The sequence below is a fragment of the Bufo bufo genome, chromosome 5 (genome assembly GCF_905171765.1).
Source record: "Bufo bufo chromosome 5, aBufBuf1.1, whole genome shotgun sequence".
NCBI lineage: Eukaryota > Metazoa > Chordata > Amphibia > Anura > Bufonidae > Bufo > Bufo bufo.
This window is the reverse complement of record NC_053393.1, coordinates 264,791,812-264,810,257: the sequence shown is the minus strand read 5'-3', so window position 1 is coordinate 264,810,257 and position 18,446 is coordinate 264,791,812.

Here is an 18,446-nt window from a genome sequence, read left to right as displayed (position 1 = left end):
ATTTTTTTTATTATTGGTCAAATATCAGGAAGGGGTTAAAGGGAGTCTGTCATCAGCATTTCACTTTTTTAACCCTTCCCATAGCTCCCTAGCATGCTTACATTGAATAAAAACGTTACCTCTGGCATCAATCCTGGACTTATAGAACCATCAAAAACGATCTTTATAACTTATGCAAATGAGGGCTCGCAAGTGCCCAGGGGCGGCGTTACACTCGTAGGTGCCCTGCTTGCTCAGCCTTTTCATTGCTTCCCCCCTTCCAGGATTGATGCCAGAGGTAACGTTTTTATTAAATGTAAGCATGCTAGGGAGCTATGGGAAGGGTTAAAAAAGTGAAATGCTGATGACAGACTCCCTTTAATCTCTGATAATTTAACCATATATATGATCATGGGAAACCCCTTTATGTAAATTATGTTAAATTACTGTGGTGATGTGTGAGTTCATTGTTGTGAGCTCTGGAATATGGTGACATACTTTTCAGATAATTTTTGCATAGCAGCTCCTAACACAAATTCAATCTACAAGATAAAGTAAAATCAGCATGCAATAACATTTTCATATAATACTGTTTTTGCTTTCCTATTTTGTTGAGCTCTCAAAAGGGTGCTTCAATGATGCCAACTGAACTATTGTTTTTGCTTTTATAGCTCAATAGGCTTATATTTTACTCAGCATGATTTGCATTTGAATTAAATTCAAGCTTTAAAATGTTTTCTTTTTGTTTGATAATATATTACTGTGATGTGAAAATATCCAATTTAAATAAATCCCAATATTATATACCCCAGAAGAGCCGCATATCCAAATCATAAATTCATAACCGTATACAGTACGCAAACGTTTCAGTTGAATAATGAAAAAAACACAGGAATGTGATTGTTTAGGATATACTACCAACCAATAAATATGTTAAACTGACTCTCAAGTGCATTAAAACCATTAGAACGCAAGAATCAGTTGTAAACCAATTGATAGCAGTTGTCTGTATATCTTGACTAAAGTAAAATGTCTGTGTTACACTGGCCGAAAGAGAGATGACACAAACAATAGCACTAAAGGATTGTATAGAAGAGCTGAAGTTGTGCTTGCAGAATCTACAGTACACTGTAACTCTGCAACAATACAAGGTAGGTAATGAGGTTTCAAACAAAACCCTTTTCATTTAGAACAAAATAATTTTTTATTAGAATTTTCAAAGAAATTTCAATATAACATACAGAAAATTGAATTTTTCACATGTAATATTACTTCATATCACATGAGGTGGGAACACATAATCTACATTTCAAATATAATTGATTATGCATGTATCAGAATAAATTGCAGTAAAATGAAATAAACATATACACAAAAGTGTCTTCTTAAATCTTTGTTAACTTTAGAAAGAACAAAAAAATCGACAGCAGTCAAATCTGTTTCGGAAATGTCAGATTGTCACCACGCATTATGAAATGTAATACAGCACACTTGTCAATCGGTCCAGAGAAGGTAATAAAGGTATAGTCCAATTCACCCCAGGCAATCCCAAACTCATATACAGTATATTATTGCTCAGATGGGTATCAACTCAGTCCCAATAAAAATTTCAGGTAATATCTCTCTCTCACGTATGCAGTAGATGGATAATGATTTCGTAGGTTCCACTCTAGATGAATCATGGTTGAAGGTAGTACTACTAGGCTCTTTAGTTCTACTCAATGCCAATCTCTCTATGTACACAGATTTTCTGTTAGCATACAGGTAACCCTTAAAGACCAACAGACCATAGTGCAGCACTGCCAGAAAACTTCTTCACAAAAATATATTTATTGTACTCACATAATATTTAAAAGCTAGTCGGAAAATCATATAGCACGACTAAGTTTATGTCACGGCTCAGGATGGGGGAAATCCTCAGCCGTGCGCTGCCATGTGCTGTAGGCCTATTCGGCCAGGAGAACAGGATAGGGAGCAGGTCACCTCCTACAGCGTTCCTACCCTGACCCTAACTCCTAACTGCATGGGCCGACCTTAAAGGTAGGAGGACCCATGCGCAGGAACCTCGGATCCCTAACTCACCCTCTGTCCGGTCCCTGTGCTAGGAGTCAGGGTAAGACGACCTACTCCTCCTAGGCACGGAGGAGCAGGAGTCTCAATGGCCAAGCTGTTGGGAAAAGGGGAACTCATACAGCCTTACGGGAATGACAGGCGAACTATTAGTCCCACCAACCTGTCACAGCCTTGCTGACTGGATCCCTGCGCAAACAGGAATCCAGAACCGTAAGCTGCACCAAACACATAGAAAGGTCCCAACAGAACATAATATACAACATCAACACACAGCAGACATAAGGACAATATCTTTATGACCACAGGGGTGGCTCTCACTGGCAGATAGTAACACAGGAGGCTGCTCCAGCAAGCATGGCTGAAACAACCCACAGAGCCATGCTAACAGTGAGGCTATAAAGGCCAGGAAGCCACACCCCACAGTCGGACACACCCAGTGACACACACACACACTGGGAAGTAAGTTAACCCTTCCAACACCCGGGAAGGGAAAACACAACATTAAAGGGAAAGTGTCCAACAGTAGCAACCCACTGTGGTTGTTGCCGCTGGCCACGACATGGGTGGCAACCGTGTCCTGGGGAATAGCCCAGAGGCCGGGACACTGCCACCACATGTACAGACAGCCAAACGTTGCCACGGGCAACCACAGTGCAGGAAAAGTGTCAGTGTACACAACACACTACACAGAGTGCACGCAGACAAACAACACAGTGAACACAATACACACCTAACATAGGGGTTGCTAGGTGCAACCACATGCACAGCAGGAAAGCTGCCACAAGCAAGCGTTGTCAGCGGCAACCACAGGTGAGGCAAATACCACTGCCCTCACCTGTGATTGACAACAAAACCAAACCAAGCTGACAATCGCATGCGGTTGAAGAGTAACGGTCATAGCCATGGCCATGACAGTTTATTGCCCAGCACTGGGTTTTGCCATCCCAACTTCTTCCGAGGGATACTAGGCATGTACCTTCTTTCAGGATTTAAAGGGATAATTATTAGATAGGTGGGGGTCCCCCACCAATTATGAAAATGGGGGCCCTGTAGACCATGGACACCCCCCCTAAAAAAAATGTGTGCAGCCATTCCATTAATTTCTATAGGAGTTCCACAGACAGCCAAGAACAGCGCATGTGCTGCAAGGCACTAGTGCTAACCACTGAGAAACTGTGCAGCCCCATTGCCCAGTGATTAGAACATATCATATTCACTTCTTCGCTCCCTTGGTGCTCCCATTCTGACAAATTTCAGGTCCCTGAATGGCCTTTACTTCCTTGTCCATCTTCCTGGTCCCTCACAGAAGCCGACTTCTGATTCCTGTTTTAAAATGTTTTTAAATTCATAGAATCGAAGGCCAAAGTTATTCACTGAAGTCTCGTGTGACTTCGGACTTAACCAATTGTGCTTCCGCAGAGCACATACATTTTAATGCTGTACGGAGACAGGTCTCTGTACAGCATTAAAACAAAGTTGGGGAACGAATCGGCTTCGGATCTTGGATCCGAAGCTCGATTCGCTCAACCATTAAAATATCAAAACACAGCTTGTGAAATTCAGAATCTTTTGGCATTTGGCCTGTTATTCTATAAGGCTGAAGCTACACGGTCACAATGTTGCACTGCAACCTCTTCTAATAATTTTCAATGCGGTTCGTAGTTAGTGATGGATGAACATTGGCTGGGACGATCAAATGTTCGCGAACCGCAAGTTTGCGGCGGGACCCATTGACTTTAATGGCAAATGAACCTAAAAAACCTTCAGGTCATATTTGCAGCCACCAAATACTTACTAAAAGTGCACAAATAGTTCCACAACAGGGACAATGACATATCAGAGGGGGATCATTGGCAAAATTCCCACAAAAAAATATGTATTTTAAACAGGGGCCATTTTTATGCGTCTTATAGGGAAACTCTCAAAAATGTGCAATGCTGGAGCCTAGAACATTTTTTATTTTAGGCCACAGAGTACAGGCCCCAAAAATTAGGCATTAAACTGACAGAAAATAACTTGTGATTATTTGGCTGGAGGTACATTAGGCAGTCACTGGATTTGTTTTTTACTGTAGGCCAGCACAGGCCCCAAAAATTAGGCATTCACCTGACAGAAAAGACCCTGTGATGATGTGGCTGGAGGTACATTAGGCGGTCACTGGATACATTTTTTTTACTGTAGGCCACTGAAGTACAGGCCCCAAAAATTAGGCATTAATCTGACAGAAAAGAGCTTGTGATTATGTGGCTGGAGGTAAGGTACATTAGGCGGTCAATGGATAAAAATTTTACTGTAGGCTAGTACAGGCCCTAAAAATTTGGCATTCATCTTACAGAAAAGAACTTGTGATTATGTGACTGGAGTTACATTATGCGGTCACGGTCTAAAAATTTTACTGTAGGCCAATACAGGCCCCAAAATTAGGCATTCACCTAACAGAAAATAACTTGTGATGATGTGGCTGGAGATACATTAAGCGGTCACTGGATAAAAATTTTACTTTAGGCCACTGGGTAGAGGCCCCAAAAATTAGGCATTCACCTGACAGAAAAGAACTTGTAATGATGTGCCTGGAGGTACAGTAGGGGGTCACTGGATACCAATTTTACTGTAGGCCAGTACAGGCCCCAAAAATTAGGCATTCACCTGACAGAAAATAACTTGTGATGATGTGGCTGGAGGTACATTAGGCGGTCACTGGATAAAAATATTACTGCAGGTCACTGGAGTACAGGCCCCAAAGATTAGGCATGCACCTGACAGAAAGGTACTTGTGATTATGTGGCTGGAGGTATATTAGGCGGTCACTGGATAACAGTTTAACTGTAGGCCACTGGAGTAGAGGCCCCAAAAATTTGGCATTCACCTGACAGAAAAGAACTTGTGATTATGTGGCCGGAGGTACATTAGGCGGTCACTGGATAGAAATTTTACTGTAGGCCAGTACAGGCCCCAAAAATTAGGCATTCACTTGACAGAAAATGCCTTTTATGCTGCTGTATATACATAAGACAAGGACTATTCTTTGTTCTGAGTGGTGGTGGATATGTGTAGGCTGGCATGAGGAAATTCAATTACACATGGTCGTCACAGGTGTTGAATTCCTCTGAGATCCATGCCGCATTCATTTTTAGAAATTTGAGGTAGTCCACACTGTTGTGAGCTAGGCGAGTTCACTTATCGGTCATGATCCCCCCTGCTGCACTGAACATCCTTTCGGACAGGACACTCGACGAGGGGCAAGCCAAGAGTTACATGGCAAATTGTGCCAGCTTTGGCCACAGGTCAAGCCTACACACCCAGTAGTCCAGGGGTTCCTCGCTTCTCAGAGCGTCCACATTGGCTGTTAACCCAATGTAGTCGGACACCTGTTGATCTAGGCGTTCCCTGAGGCTGGATCCGGAGGGCGGCTGTTGATGGGTTGGCTGAAAGAATGATCTCAGATCCGAAGTGACCAACACATCTTCAAACCGCCCTCTTCTTGTAGGCGCGGTAGGATTGGTACCCTGGAAAATCTGCATTCTGCCAGACCTCTGTGATGCTTGTAACATGTCCGCCATTTTGTGTTTATACCAGGGGTCTAAGTACATTTCCACCCAGTACTGGTCTTTGCCCTTTATGCTTTTTATACAGGGGTCCCTCTTCAAATACTGGAGCATGAAGGCCCCCATTTGCACTAAATTGGAAGCGGTGGAGCACACTTGCTCCTGCTCATCGCCTAAGAGAATGTCGTCCTCGGTCTCCTCCCCCCAGCCAGGGACAACACCAGGGATCCCCGAAAAGTTTAAAGTTCCACCCAAACCCTGCTCTTCTTGCTCCTCCTCCCCCCAGCCACCATCCTTCTCTGACTCCTCTTCAGACTCCTGCTGACTTGTCTCTGATGGAGTACCCCCCCCCCCCGGGAATTCATTCAGCATTGCGACTTCCTCATCTTCCAGCTCCTGCTCCTTGATGGCTTGATCAATGACATGATGCGATGCACAGTCCATAAAGTAGGCATAAGGTACGATGTCACTGATGGCTTCCTGGCTGTGATGCGACTGACCAGTTTGGTGATCTCATCAAATGGTCGCAGAAGCCTGCATGCATCGCGCATGAGCAGCCACTGGCGGGGTGAAAAGAAACCAAGCTCCCCAGAACCTGTCCTGCTGCAGAGTTCTTACAGGTAGTCGTTAACGGCACGTTGCAGCCTATAAAGCATATACAATGTGGAGTTCCAGCGCATAGGGCTGTCACAAATCAGACAAAGGTGTCGCCTCTGAACGTCAGCAAGGCGAACCATGGCCGTGTAAGATCTAAAATGGCCAGAGATTTTCCTGGACCCCGGGGTATTTGGTAACAAATCGCTGCACGATTAAGTTCAGTACGTGTGCCATGTACGTGCCGTACATGGCACACATACTGAACTTAATCGTGTCATTTGTCAATCGTGTCATTATGCCCTGTTTCAGCGCACTCAGCAGATTGGCACCGTTGTCGCACACCACTTTACCGACTGTCAAATTGAGCAGGGTTAGCCACTGATCGGCCTGTGACCGCAGAGCTGAATTCAGTGCAGGACCGGTGCGGCTCTTGGCTTCCAGACACAACAGCCACAGCACAGCATGGCAACGTCTCACCTGGGACGTCAAATAGGTTCTGGGGAGCTTGGGAGGCGCAGTGGAAGAGGCGGTAGCAGTGGAAAAGGAGGAGTCAGCCGAAGAGGAGACGGAGGATGGAGTAGGAGGAGGAGAAGAAGAGGCAGACCTGCATTCAATCCTTGGCGGTAACACCAAATACACACAGGAGCCACGGGTTACATGCTTGATGGCCATCAGAAGGTTCACCTAGAGGGCAGTAAAGTTATGTACCTTCCCTGCCTGTGTTTGATAGACCACGTGTCTGATCAGATGTATCTTGGCACCGACACTGTGTGCCAAAGATACATTAACTTGGCGCTGAACGTGGCCATATAGCTCTGGGATGCCCTTCTGGGAGAAATATTTCCTTCCGGGGACCTTCCATTGTGGTGTGCCAATGGCCACAAATTTTCTAAAGGCCTCCGAGGCCACCAGCATATATGGCAGTAGTTGGCGGGCTAGCAGTTCAGACAAGCCAGCGGTCAGCCGTTGGGCAAAAGGGTTATCTGGCATCATCAACTTTTTACGCTTGAACATTTGGGCCACAGAAGACTGCCTTCTGCCAGATGAACGCGACGACGGCACGGTGGAAGGTGGAGTGGAGTACAAATGGATGGAGAGAGGAGAAGGAGAAGAGGCAGGACGTGGAGAACCGGGAGAGTGGCTTTGTGGGTTCTGACAGCGTTGCACCCACTGGGCTCGGTGATGGGAGGCGAGGTGCCTTCTTAAGGCAGTCGTCCCTAGGTAAGTGTTAGGCTTACCGCGACTTATACGTTGACAGTACAGGCTGCAGATGGCAACACTATTGTCAGCAGCTGACATGTTAAAAAAAGCCCACACTGTGGAGCCATGTGCCGGAGCGCCAGAAGTGACCGTGCATGATGGAAGGCTCACTCCAGATACATTTGCAGTCTGATTTTTGCATCCTGTGCCCTGCGAGCTCTGCTCGCTTCTCCTCCTTCTCCTCCCTCTCTGCTGCTTCGTCTCTGCCTCTAAACTCCCCTCCTCTTCCTCTCTTGTGGGCACCCACGTGACATCCATCAACATGTCATCATCGTCACATTTACCACCACTGACATTTGAGATCTTGCCGTAGGCAGCAACAGCGGGGACCACCCTCCTTGGGCTGATCTGGGTATTGTCGTCAGACCGCTGGGTGGTGGGTGTTGCTACCTCCTCTTCCTCATCCAATGTCAAGAATGACTGCGCATCAGTAAGGTCTGGGAATGGATGGGAAAATAATTCCCATTGAGTCGAGTGGAGGGGCTATGATGGTGGTAGTGGTGCTGTATTTATGTTTTTCAATTTTTCATTTTGTACTATCAAGGATTTTTTTTATTGGTTTTGAACTAAAAAGTGCTAATTTCTTATCCTGCCATCTGGTGGCCAAAATAAGAATTGCAGCATGAACACTATAAGCCTCGTCAGCGAGAATGATAGTCTTCAGTGCAACTACCGATGCCCCCATTGGCCGCAGGGGGTGTTGGTAGGAAGCCTGAAAGCGCAAGCTTCTGGGTTTTTGCGCATTTAGATGCCATGATCACACTTGATCACAGCATCTAAAGCCTTTAATTACCGCATCAAGGTAATGAGCCGCAGGTCTCTGCTGTTTGAAACAGCAGAGACTTGCTGGCCATGATGCACGTGCGAGCAGGCTCCATGTTTGCAAATCGCTCCGGCGCTCTACATGCACTGCACTGGTAGTTGAGGGGTTAAAGGAAAATAGAGATGAAATTTCAGAATTTCACTTTTTTGGCAGATTTGCCATTTTAATCCATGTTTTTCCGTGTACAAAGCAAGGGTTAACAGCCCAAAAAAATTCAATATTTATAACCATGATTCTGTAGTTTACAGAAGCAACCCATTTGTGATCGTAAACTGCTGTACGGGCACACAGCAGGGCGTAGAGGGAAAGGAGCGCCATGTGGTTTTTGGAGGGCAGATTTCACTGGGATAATTTTAAGTTTTAAGTCACATTTGAAAACCCCCTGATGCACCCTGTGACAAACTCCCCTCTTTTGAGTTTGCCACGAGTACTTGGAGAGGACTACTTGCCAGCCTCTCACCATGTGATTACGGTCCCATGTTGAATGCACCGGTTTTATGCAATAGCTGCATAGTTATATAAGTTCATGTATTTTGCTGTCTTTTGCTACCATGTGGCTAATGGAGTCTTGCCTCTGTCCTTGGGAGATAAGTGGATCACTTCTCAATTGTCTCCAGGACAAAAGACTGTGTAGAACCGGTTTTGGACAGAAAAGCCATGAGTACAGCCAGGCCAAAGAGACTTTTACTAACTTTTGAATTCCTGGTCTAATTCGTGCCATTTTGGGATGTGTTAAATGTCTATGTGTATTGTAAAGGGTGGGACATTGTGTATTTGAGTAAGTGATGTCTGTCCTATTGTCTCCTCGTGTGTATTGGCGATTTCCCTTTGTCCTGAGAGATAATGGAATTACACCTCGGTTGTCTCCAGGACAGAGGACATTGTGTATTGTCCTGCCTGGGATAATTATGTTAACCATTGTGTACCATAATTATTTCACAGGCAGAGGGGAGGATGTTATGTGGGTTGTAACCTTTGTGTTATGGGTTAATGTATGTTATTTGTGGGTGTCTCCCTTGCATGGGAGCAGGGGATAAAAGAAATTGTATGTTTGAGTGCCTGTGTGTTTCCAGTAAACGTTTTCCAGCATTCAGCTTTGGCTCATGTATGGACTTATAGGACGATACCAGCGATACCGGCGATACCAGCGATACCGGCGATACCAGCGATAATAGCGATTTATTGCTCTGTGGATTATTTGGCTGTGCTATTACATGGGAAGAAGGGAATACTAGACGGTGACACAGATGATACCGTCACACACCCCTAGAGTAGAAACTCCTAAAAGTGACCCAATTTTGAAAACTACGGGATAAGGTGGCAGTTTTGTTGGTACTATTTTAGGGCGCATATGATTTTTGGTTGCTCTATATTACACTTTTTGTGAGGTAAGGTAACAAAAAATAGCTGTTTTGGCACTGTTTTTATTTTTTACAATGTTCATCTGACAGGTTAGATCGTGTGCTATTTTTATAGAGCAGGTTGTTACGGATGCGACAATACCAAATATGACTACTTTTTTGGGTTGTTTGTTTCAGTTTTACATAAAAAATGCTTTTTTGAAAAAATGACTTTTTTTAGTGTCTCTTTATTCTGAAAGACATTATTTTTTTTTTTGGGTGACTGTTCTATTTAGGGTTTAATTTTTTTGCAGGATAAGATAACAGTTTGAGTAGTACTATTTTAGGTTGCATATGACTTTTTGATTACACTTTTGATCATACTTTTTTTTTTTTTACGGTGTTCACCTGAGGTGTTAAGTCATGTGATATTTTTATACAGCAGGTTGTTATGGACGCGGCAAAACCTAATATGTATACTTTTTTAATTTAAGTTTTACACAATAAATGCATTTTTTAATTTAAAAAAATCATGTTTTAGTGTCTCCATATTCTGACAGCCATAGTTTTTATTAGTTTTTATGCGATTGTCTAAGGAAGGGTCTCATTTTTTGTAGGATCAGATGACGGTTTAAATGGTACTATTTTGGGGTGCGTATGACTTTTTGATCGCTTGGTATTACTCTTTTTGTGATGTAAGGTTCCAAAAAAATGACTTTTCTGACACCGTTTTTTTTTTTTTTTTTTACTGTGTTCACTGGAGGGGTTAGGTCATGTGATATTTTTGTACAGCAGGTCGTTACTGACATGGCAATACCTAATATGTCTCCTTTATTTATTTATTTAAGTTTTACACGGTAAAAGCATTTTTGAAACCAAAAAAAAATCATGTTTTAGTGTCTCCATATTCTGAGAACCATATTATTATTATTTTTGGGCAATTGTCCTAGATAGGGTTTCATTTTTTGCAGGATGAGATGACGGTTTGATTGGTACTATTTTGGGGTGCGTATGACTTTTCGCTTGATATTACAATTTTTGTGATGTAAGCCTTTTGTGCCGTGTGTTAGTGGAAAAAGAAAATATATATTCGCCGTTCAGCGGTGAAGTTAGGCTACTTTCACACTAGGGTTTTGGCTTTCCATTTGTGAGATTCGTTCAGGGCTCTTAAAAGCGGTCCAAAACAGATCAGTTTTGCACTACTGCATTCTTAATGGAAAAGGATCCGCTCAGAATGCATTAGTTTGCTTCTGTTCAGTCACCATTCCGTTCTGGAGGCGGACACCAAAACGCTGCCTGCAGCGTTCTGCTGTCCGCCTGATGAAGCAGAGCCAAACGGATCCATCCTGACACACACTTTAAGTCAATGGGGACAAATCAGTTTTCTCTGACACAATCTGGCACAATAGAAAACGGATCCGTCCCCTATTGACTTTCAATGGTGTTCAAGACGGATCCATCATGGCTATAGAATACATAATACAACCGGAACCATTTATGACAGATGCATGCGGTTGTATTATTGTAACGGAAGCATTTTTGCAAATCCATGATGGATCCGCAAAAAAACGCTAGTGTGAAAGTAGCTTTATCTGTTCTAAAGCCTTTTGTGGTGTGTATTAGTGGCCAAAAAATATATATGTTTGCAGGTCAGCGGTGCAGTTATAAGTTCTAAAGCAGGGAAGCCCAACCTGCGGCCCTCCAGCTGTTGCAAAGCTACAACTCCCAGCATGCCTGGATAGCCTAAAACTATTAAGGCATGCTAGGAGTTGTAGTTTTGCAACAGCTGGAGGGCCGCAGGTTGAGTATCCCTGTTTTAAAGCTTTTTGTGGCGTGTATTAGTGGAAAAAGAAAATATATATTTGCCGTTCAGTGGTGCAGTGATCTGTTTTAAAGCCTTTTGTGGTATGTATTAGTGGAAAAAGAAAAAATATACTTGCCGGTCAGCGGTGCAGTTATATGTTTTAAAGCCTTTTGTGCCATGTATTAGTGGAAAAAGAAAAAATATATTTGCCGGTCTGCGGAGCAGTTATACAGTGTGTATAAAGCCTTTTGCGGCGTGTATTCGTGGAAAAAGAAAATATATATTTGCTGATTAGCGGTGCAGTTATCTGTTCTAAAGCCTTTTGTGACGTGTATTAGTGGAAAAAGAACAAATATATTTGCCGTTCAGCAGTGCAGTTATCTGTTATAAAGCCTTTTGCGGTGTGTATTAGTGGAAAAAGAAAAAATATATTTGCCGTTCAGCAGTGCAGTTATCTGTTATAAAGCCTTTTGCGGCGTGTATTAGTGGAAAAAGAAAAAATATATTTGCTGATTAGCGGTGCAGTTATCTGTTCTAAAGCCTTTTGTGACGTGTAATAGTGGAAAAAGAAAAATATATTTACCGGACAGGGATGCAGTTATATGTTCTAAAGCCTTCTGTGGTGTGTATTAGTGGAAAAAGATAAATATATTTGCCGTTCAGTGGTGCAGTTATCTGTTCTAAAGCCTTTTGTGGCGTGTATTAGTGGCAAAAGAAAATATATATTTGCCATTCACCTGTGCAGTTATCAGTTCTAATGCCTTTTGTGGCGTGTATTAGTGAAAAAAGAAAAAATATATTTGCTGATCAGTGGTACAGTTATCTTTTCTAAAGCCTTTTGTGGAGTTTATTAGTGGAAAAAGAAAAATATATATTTTCCGGTCAGCGGTGCAGTCATATGTTCTAAAGCCTTTTGTGTCATGTATAAGTGAAAAAAAAAAAGGGCCTATTTGCTGTTCAGCGATGCAGTTATATGTTCTAAAGCCCTTTTTTGCGTGTATTAGTGGCACAAAAAAGTATTTGTCGTTGTGTGGTGAAGGTTTTTGGGATATTTTAATTTCCTTTTTATTCTAACAGTATGTTAGACAAAGAAGTGCCAGGCCCTGCACAGGGGAGTGGCAGAGGCCTAAATGTTTCTGGCACAGGCAGAGGTTGCAGCAGAGTAAGGGGGCGTGGCAGAAGAGGTCGCAGCGAGAGGCATGAGCTCCCTTTGTCATCTAGCGGTCGTGTCTTGACCAGCAACCCAGCGGTTCTTGAATGGTTGACTCAGTCTTCCACTTCATCCCAAGTGACATCAGACACTCCCAGCCAAGAGTCGGTGGGTTCAGACACAACCCTTAGTTGGCATGGCCTGGGAGCAAGCCCTGTCCTGAACTTTCCTCTGTCATTTTCAGTTCCTTCACACCGCGAGAAGTATTATATGCCTTAGGCTAGGCTCCACTTTCCAGCGAGGATGAGCTACTAGAGGACAGTCAGCAGCTACTTCCCAGCCAAAATCTGGAGAAGACATCCGCCGATTCCTCCGGTAGGTGGGCAAGTAGTGATTAGGAGAGTGGCGTGGGAGCTGTTGTTGCAAGCGGTAAGGTTCCTGACCAGAGATGGTTGAGGAGGACATAAGTGACGTGCAGACAGTACTCGATGATGATGATGTTGTTGATCGCACTTGGGAGCCGGGTAAAGAATGGGCTTCATCATCATCATCATCAGGAGAAGAGGGTGGCAGCTTGCCCGTGAGGCAGCAGTTGAGCCAGCAAGTCGCTAGCTTGGCCGGGAGTCATCAGGGTGGCAGCAGTGGGAGGTCGGGAGCCAAACGTGCCTGGGGTAGACCACCTGCTTCGCAGGAGCCTACCTGCCCGGGAAGCAGCAGTGCACTGGTTCACGGAGGCAGCAGCGGTAACAGTCAGTCAGTGCGTAGTGTTGGGGGTAAAACCACCTACTAGGCGGTGTGGAAGTTATTTGTTAAGCCGCCGGAGGAGGTGAACATAGCCATATGTAGAATCTGTGGGCAGAAGATGAGGTGTGGCCAGAGCGCCAATGTTGGCACCATGGCGCTGCATCAACATCTGGAGCGTCACCATAAAATGGCTTGGGAGAACCGTGGCTCCGATGTGGTGGTCCAGCCTGCCGCAGCAACCACTGCATCACCCAGTGGCACGCAGCCGATTTCAGGAAGTCAAGGCTCCACCACCTCAGCCGAAGGGAGCTGTCTGTCCTTCCCATCATCTGCTGGTCCTGATGCTCCTGCTACTCGCCCCCATACTCCTCGTCAGTCATTCCATCAGCAATCGATCACTGAAGCGATTGCCAAGAGATGCGTTCACTCATCCAACGACGCAGAAGCCGAACGTGCTCCTTTCAAAGTTGCTGGTGCTGCAGTCCTTCCCTTTCCAAGTGGTGTACTCTGCACCTTTCAGAGAACTGTTGGCTTGTACAAAGCCGAGGTGGAGAATCCCAAGCTGTCATTTATTTGGCAAAAAAGTCAGTACCAGCCCTGCACACACATGTACAGAAGTTGGGCCAGTCCTTGAGCCTGTTGGTGTCTGCCAAAGTGGACAGCAATGGGAAGAACATGGTGTTGGCACTGCATCAAGGAGGGCTGAGCCATGTGCCTGCATTGCACACGTGTTCAATCTGGTTGTCAAGCGGTTCCTGAAGTCTTCCACCCATCTCCAAGACATCCTAAAAATGGCCAGGAAACTTTGCATGCACTTCAGCCACTCGTACATCGCAAAGCACACCCTCCTTGAGCTGCAGCGGCAGAACATCATCCCCCAACATAGGCTGATATGTTATGTTTCCACCCGTTTGGAATTCCACCCTCCATATGTTGGACCAACTGTACGAACAGAGAAAGGCCATAAACGATTTCTTGATGATCCAAGCGGACAGGAGTACTCCCCTGTGTAACTTTGATGTCAGCCAGTGGCAGCTCACGCGTGACACCTGCCATTTGCTCAGGCCCTTTGAGGAGGCCAAGTTATTTGTCAGTCGCCAGGACTACGAGATAAACAACGTCATTCCACTGCTTCATGTCCTAGGAACAGATGCTGGTAAATCTGGCTGATTAGGGGACTGGAGACATGGCGCCTAGATCTCACGGCCACAAGAGCCCTGTAGGGGCTGAACTGGAGGAGGAGGAGGACATTGGAGCACATGTGTAGCAATGTGTAGCGATAGTAGTAGTATGGCATCAGAGCGGGTGTTTAGTGCGGCGGGGGCCATAGTTGCCCCAAGGAAAACTCGCTGGTCCACCCTAAATATGGAGAGACTGACCTTAGTCAAGATGAATCAGGAGTGGTTTAGCCAGGATTTACACCCAACAATGCCTGATGCATCAGACTAGATCATCCATAGTGCCATACCAACACTTTGACAAAAGAGACCGGTTTCTTCTGGCTACCTTCCTCAGCTACTATTCTGATGCTGCCACTCGCCTAATGCCACACATCTGATGCCAAGTGCTCTTTTTACACCGACCATAGTCAGAAGGTACTGTAATTTCCACCCACCTCCACACAATGTCACTGGGTCACTCTGTGGTCTCCTGATGCTGCTGCTACCTCCACATTAAGTCACCTTGCCATTATGTAGTGTCCTGATACTGCTGCTACCTCAAAACTATGCCACCTTGCCACTCTGTGGCCTCCTCATGCTGCTGCTGCCCTCTCCACACTGTCAACTTGCCACTCTGTGGCCTCCTGATGCTGCCACTACCTTCACACTATGTCACCTTGTGTCACAGCTGAGGATGGGGGAAACCCTCAGCCGTGCGATGCCAGAAGATGTTTGGTCACTGCCTGACCAGGACATCAGAATTAGGGAGCAGGTTTCCTCCTATCGCGTCCCTAATCTGACCCTGACTCCTAGCTGTATGAGCCGACCCTGATGGTAGGAGGGCTCATACTCCGGAACCTTGGAGTCCCTAATAGCCCTCAGGGTGGCCCTGAACTAGGAGCTGGGTAAGACGACCTGATCCTCCTGGAAACGGAGGAACAGGGGTCTCACTGGCCAAGCTGCAAGGAAGGGGAAACACATACAGACATATGGATATGGCAGGTGAACAACACTAGTTCCAAACCTACCTGCCACAGCCTTGCTGACTGGAACCCATGCACCAGTATTGCTGTCCACACAAACACCAAGGAGACAGCACACCACAAAACACACAGGAAACCAGGACATCCATAGCTGTAATAAAACACGGAAAGGATAACACATCAACTTGACATCATACATTGGTTTTATGACCACAGGGGTGGCCCTCACTGGAAAATGGTAAATAACCAGGAGGATGACTCCAGCAAACCATGGCTGAAGTACCCCTCAGAGTCTGGCATCCAGCAGGAGCTAAATAGCCCCAAATGGCCACACCCACACACACACACCCAGTGTTCACACACTAAGAAGGGAGTTAACCCTTCCTACACCAGGCAAGGGAAAAAGCCACTTAAAGGGGAAGTGAACAATCAAGTATTACACTGCAGCTGTTACCGCAGGCAACGACATGCGTGGCAACCATGTCCTGGGAAAGAGCCAGAAGGCCGAGACACTGCCACCATATGTACACAAGACCACACTTTGCCAGGGGCAGCCACAAGTGAAGGGAAGTGTCACAGTGCACACATACATAAACCTCGTGCACACCAGACATAGAAAGTGCACACCATACAAACAAAAGGCACACCTACAAAGACAGGTTGCCAGGTGTAACTGCATGCACTTGACAGCAAGCTGCCTAGCAACAGCTCAGGCTGCTATACTGCCAAGTACAAACATGTTGCCAGCGGCAACCACATGTGTGGCAACATACGTGCAGCCCTCACCATGTGGTTGACAACAGACCAAACCGCAGGCAACTGCATGCGGGTCCAGGAGTCGCGACCATGACCATGGTCGTGACACTCCCACCCCTCAAAGCCCCCCCACCAAAAAAAAAAATGGGGAAACTAATGAGGAACTCAAAAAGAGATGAGAGAAGGAAAAAAATGGGGGAATCAGTGCCAGTACATGCGAGTCTCCCCAGGACTGCTGCCGGACCCTGGAGCAACACACAGGAACCATGGATCCGACTGCCAGGCTCTGGAGCAACACACAGGAACCAGAGACCAGCAAAGAAACAGCCCGGGGAGACCGCACTGACACTGTGTCCACTCTCTACTCACGTTCCCACTCCAGTCGCTGCCAACAGACACTCCTAACCAGCACACAGCCGGAACACCAACAAAATGCTGCCAGCAAACGACCAGAGATAGGAACATAAAGAGGGACGAGGGATCACCAACACGGACACGGCAGGTAAGGTGGCGGGGAATAAGCCACCAAACGCGCCATTAACGGTGATCCCCAAAACGCTCTCCCTCCGGAGAACGCGCATGCACCCCACAAACATATGGCAATGCATGCTGCACCCTCTTCCAAAGGTGGATCCAAGCAAGGAGCCATTGTGGTCATACTGTCACGGCTGAGGATGGGGGAAACCCTCAGCCGTGCGATGCCAGAAGATGTTTGGTCGCTGCTCGACCAGGACAACAGAATTAAGGAGCAGGTCACCTCCTATCGCGTCCCTAATCTGACCCTGACTCCTTGCTGTATGAGCCGGCCCTGATGAAAGGAGGGCTCATACTCCGGAACCTTAGAGTCCCTACTAGCCCTCAGGGTGGCCCTGAACTAGGAGCTGGGTAAGACGACCTGATCCTCCTGGAAACGGAGGAACAGGGGTCTCACTGGCCAAGCTGCAAGGAAGGGGAAACACATACAGACATATGGATATGGCAGGTGAACAACACTAGTTCTAAACCTACCTGCCACAGCCTTGCTGACTGGAACCCATGTACCAGTATTGCTGTCCACACAAACACCAAGGAGACAGCACACCACAAAACACACAGGAAACCAGTACATCCATAGCTGTAATAAAACACAGAAAGGATAACACATCAACTTGACATCATACATTGGTTTTATGACCACAGGGGTGGCCCTCACTGGAAGATGGTAAATAACCAGGAGGATGACTCCAGCAAACCATGGCTGAAGTACCCCTCAGAGTCTGGCATCCAGCAGGAGCTAAATAGCCCCAAGTGGCCACACCCACACACACACCCAGTGTTCCCACACTAAGAAGGGAGTTAACCCTTCCTACACCAGGCAAGGGAAAAAGCCACTTAAAGGGGAAGTGAACAATCAAGTATTACACTGCAGCTGTTACCGCAGGCAACGACATGCGTGGCAACCATGTCCTGGGAAAGAGCCAGAAGGCCGAGACACTGCCACCACATGTACACAAGACCACACGTTGCCAGGGGCAGTCACAAGTGAAGGGAAGTGTCACAGTGCACACATACATAAACCTCGTGCACACCAGACATCGAAAGTGCACACCATACAAACAAAAGGCACACCTACAAAGAAAGGTTGCCAGGTGTAACCGCATGAACTTGACAGCAAGCTGCCTAGCAACAGCTCAGGCTGCTATACTGCCAAGTACAAACATGTTGCCAGCGGCAACCACATGTGAGGCAACATACCAGCAGCCCTCACCATGTGGTTGACAACAGACCAAACCGCAGGCAACTGCATGCGGGTCCAGGAGTTGCGACCATGACCATGGTCGTGACACCTTGCCACTCTGTTGTAGCCTCCTGATGCTGCTGCCACCTACAGACTCTGTCATTTGGCCACTCTGTGGTCTCCTTCATGCTACTTCCACCTCCCCACTATATCATAGGGCCACTCTGTGGACTTCTCATGCTGTCCCCACCCTCCCCACTTCATGACTAGGCCTCTATTTAGCCTTTTTGGCTTGGCTAACATCATTATTTATTTGACTCTTCTTCTGATCTATCAGAAGGAAGGAAAAATTTGACGCACAATGGATCCTCTCTGTGTAGCAGTTGTAAGGCCTGTATAGTCCCATTAGAATTGGTTTATGATTTGGTAGCCAAAAGCTAGAGTGGGTACAAAACATAGAAGACATGCAAATATTCCATCCACATTTCATCTCTGTTTGGCATTAGCAGTACTGA